General features: G+C 38.2%; 1 non-coding gene across 1 annotated transcript; it reads left to right on the top strand.

Moving 5' to 3' along the window:
• Nucleotides 1–610: 610 nt before the first annotated feature.
• On the top strand, nucleotides 611–717 carry LOC115063991. Its single transcript, XR_003843831.1, has one exon. It is a non-coding gene; the product is annotated as a U6 spliceosomal RNA (small nuclear RNA).
• The last annotated feature ends 3,769 nt before the right edge of the window (nucleotides 718–4,486 follow it).

Here is a 4,486-nt window from a genome sequence, read left to right on the forward strand (position 1 = left end):
ATATATATATATATATATATATATATATTTCCTAGAGCTTCTGAATTAGGGGGAAATGTGTATAGGTGCATTTTAGAAGCACTGTAGATATTTAAGTAGCTACTGAAGCAATAAAACAGCACCTGAAGCAGTTCTTTTTATTTGTTTATTTCAGGTTATTTTTCCTATTAAGCAGAAACACTGACTTACCTTCTTTCCTCTAACAACAGCAGAATTAATTCTTATTCTCTAATGTAAACACTCCCTCCTCTTGCTCCTGCCCCACAGTCTTTGTCTCCCTCATGGTCTAACCTCATTCCCTCCTCTTGCTCCTGCCCTGACCTCTCTCATGGTCTAATCTCCATCACTTCCCTTGTCTCTCCCAAAGAGGATTTGTTTCTATGATCCCACCTCCATCCCTGCTTTTATTTCCCCTTCCTTCTGCCCCAGAGGCTTTGTCTCTCTTGTGGTCTAACCTCTTTCCCTCCCCTTGCCTCTCCTTCCTTCTTTTTTTACTCCTCCCTTCTAAAGTTTTGGTCAAATTTAACAAGATTTGACAATTAAGAGGTGATTCCTCATCTATATCTTTAGCTAGGAAATGCTGAACCAACATAATTAAAACAATATGAGGGTGCTTGCTTCAGCGGCATGTATACTAAAATTGGAATGACACAGAGAAGATTAGCCTGGCCCCTGCACAAGGATGACACGCAAATTCATGAAGCATTCCACGTCTTTAAACTGGGAAGGAGAATAACATTTGAAACATAAATAAATTAAATAATTGATAAAAAAAAAAAAAGCAATAGAAGGGTCTTGCCACACAAGCTTGACAACCTGATTTTGAACCCAGAAGCCACATGAACCAACTCTACAAGTCCTTTTATGCCCCTACCACCACACACAAGCAATGACACACATATCCAAACACATTAACATATACAAACAATAATAAATAAAAATAAATTTTAAAGAAAGCTTTACTTTCTACATTGTATATTGAGTGTTGGGCTAGGAGCTAAGTTGTGCAGTCTGAGGTCCTCATGCACTTCAAGGAATTCTGGGTGGAGATTCTGGTATAAACTACCCCAGCCATAACCCTCATTTTTGCCCTGGTCATCAGTGGGGCTGGTAGCTGCTCTTCTTGCCCATGGTATGGGAATGAGAGTTTACTGAGATCTGGGCAGTACGGACCCCTGTAATGCAACACAGCCAGTCATTGACACAGACAACTCTCTGTTGTCTGCCACAGTCACCTGGAACAGAGCTGGCGATACTTGTGATGCTGGATAACAGCTTTCCCATTGCACTGGCCTGGAGGAATTTCTAGATGAAGTATACAGAACAATTATAACTGTGTTCAAACAATTCACAGAGATGAATTAAACTAGGGTGCCAGTTCAAGTATGAAAAGAGAACTCACTAAAGCTGAACTGAGATGATGCCTGAATTAAAACCCAATAAGTCAAACATAAACCTTAGCAGAAAGCTGTCCTAGTAGGAGGGTCATGTGTAAAGCAGGGTATAGCATCAGGAAGACAAAGTCAAGAAATGAATAATTCAAAAAAGATCAATAACAGAAAATTCTATGAAAAGAATATGAGAGAGCTTTGGAGTACAATGACAAGGCACAATCTTTTGATTATTGCCTTAAAAGAAGGGGGGAGAATTGATGTATAAAATGCATCAAATACGTTTTCAATGAAACAATAGAAGAAGAGCATCTATACCTAGAAGAATGCTCACCTAGTGTACTAAGTATATGAACTCCAAATAGATGTGAATTCTTTCCTGTTTGTGTGTAATGTCCAGCAATGAAAGTTCCTATAGCATATTATAACTTAAACACCTCAGAAGGGCTGAATACAGGATATCAAAAGCTGTAACCAAGAACAGAAAGTCACTTTATAAAAACAAATGCATTAAAGATACCTGATTATTTCACAGAAACTTTTAAAGCCAGATGGACCCAGGGAGATCATAACTGTAACCCAGACTATTATACCCAACAAAACTACCTTTAAATTGAGGGAAAAATGATAACCTCTTGAGGTAAAAACAGATTGAAGATACTTATGATCTTTAGTCTGTTCTACAGTTCAATCTGAGGAAAAAATGAATATACCCACAAGGTCACAGAGAACAAATAATGCCAGAAGTCCACAATAAGTGGTCTAAGAAAACACCACAAAGTTAATAAAATTGATAAGAATCAACACATAACTAATTATAACTCAATATCTGCCACAGACATGCCTCACTTTGGGTCCCTGATCTTTCGGGAACTGGTCTCTTAGTTTCAGGTGATCGAGGATTCGGTGGTGGAGTGACAGACAGTCCGACACGAGAGAGGGTGTAAGACTGAATGTATTGATCAAAATGAGCATCACATCTTTTATACAGATCAAACAAGAAAAGTGGGGCAGGATACATCCGCAGATACAGTGACACAAAACAAAGGACAAAAGACCACGGGGTGAGACCAAGCAGCTTGAGGAGGAAGCCAGGTGCAAGGCTAGTCAATAGTTAAACTCCACTGTCAGGGGTCCCTAGTAAATCCTTGATTATGCTGTTCCTTTGGGCCTAGCAGAAGAACCTGTTTTGGGGGGTTCTGCTAATGCAATACCACAGCCCCCCTACTTCCTAGGCCTCTGTAAGCTTTGCCTTGAGCTTGGCTGTTCTTTGTGATGTTTAATCAGTTTCACCTGTCTTTACTAGAAGTGAATTAGAATGTTAATGAATAGGTAACCTTCTTGCTGAATTCCGAACTCCTAGCTTTAAGGAATTTTCAGGACTTTGGAACATTGGCTTTAAGGAATTTTTAGGACTTTGGAACATTGGTGGAAATTTTACCTATGGTAAAAATTTAATCTTTAAAGGCATTAATAATATTGAAAGAGAGCATACACTATACTAGCATGCGGATAGGGTTCATGTATATAGATTATTGGAAATGCCAGGACTCCAGGAGGCTGAGTCTCCTTGAGACTCTTTTTCCTCAGGACTCGGCCAGGTTTCAGGCCTGTTGCGAGCCACCACTGAAGTAGGTGTGGCAAATATCAATGGGCTAAATTCTCAACAAAAATTACAGACTAATAGAATTGACCAAAAACAGAATCTTTTTGTTGCCTCCAAAAAAATATTCCTTACTATCAACAGTAGATTCCATCTCAGAGTAAAAAGATGGAAAAGGCTGGGCGTGGTGGCGCAAGCCTTTAATCCCAGCACTCGGGAGGCAGAGGCAGGTGGATTTCTGAGTTCAAGGCCAGCCTGGTCTACAAAGTGAGTTCCAGGACAGCCAGGGCTATACAGAGAAACCCTGTCTCAAAAAACAAAACAAAACAAACAAACAAACAAACAAAAAGATGGAAAAGTATTTTCCAACACAACAAAGTCAATAAAAATGCAGTAATAGCTATCCTAATATCTTGGAAATGTACTTCAAGTCAAAAAAACAGTCAAAAGAGATAAAAAGTAATTCACTTCATGTTTGTTACAGGAATAATATACAAAGAGGATATGTACCAAATACAGATACACTTAATTTCATTGAAAAATTTCTACTAGAGGAAAAACTACACAGACAAACCCTAATATGGTTATAATGGGTTCCTTTAGTGCCCCATTCTCTCCAATAGACCAGTCACCTGGACAGAAATTAACAGAAACCCTGGAGTCAAATAATGTCATAAAGCAATTAGATCCAACAGCCATGTGCAGGACATTATGCACAAACACTAAAGAATTCACATCTTCACAGCCCATGGAACTTTCTCGAAAATTGATCTCATATTAGGACACAAAGCAATTCTCAAGAAATATGGAAAATTGAAAGAGCATTTCATATTCTGCCTGGCTGCGGTGGAACCAAGCAGATATCAACAGCAATAAAACTTACGGGAAGAATATGTACAAGTGAAAGAAATCAAGAGGGAAATTTTAAAAATTCCTGGAGTTGATGAGAGTGTATATAGAAGTGTGTGAGCACAATGAGGGGAGTTGGAAAGAAAAGCCCACAGAACTGAGTAGAAGTAGTGGGAATTATAGCCAATACCAAAGGAATCCAGAAAGTCATAAGGACATTTTAAATTGTTGTATTCTGTGACATTGGAAAACCTAACAGAAATGGTTATATGTAACATATGTATATGTATACAATGTGCCAAAATTAAGCCAAGATGAAATAAATAATTTAAAAAGTTCCATCATCAGCAGTAAGACTAAAGCAGCAATAAAAGATCTCTCAACTAAGTAAGAACAAAAACCAAGCATAAGATGAACTCTAACGATTCTTCAGGAACTTCGAAGGATTAACATCAATACTCCTCATATTATCTTATTAAGTAGAACAAGAAGAAAAGTTCTCCCTCAACAGAGGAATGGATACAGAAAATGTGGTACATTTACACAATGGAGTACTAAACAATGAATTTATGAAATTCCTCAGCAAATGGATGGATCTGGATGGTATCATCCTGAGTGAGGTAACCCAATCACAAAAGAACTC

This window comes from Mus pahari, chromosome 4 (assembly GCF_900095145.1).
Source record: "Mus pahari chromosome 4, PAHARI_EIJ_v1.1, whole genome shotgun sequence".
Classification (NCBI taxonomy): Eukaryota; Metazoa; Chordata; class Mammalia; order Rodentia; family Muridae; genus Mus; species Mus pahari.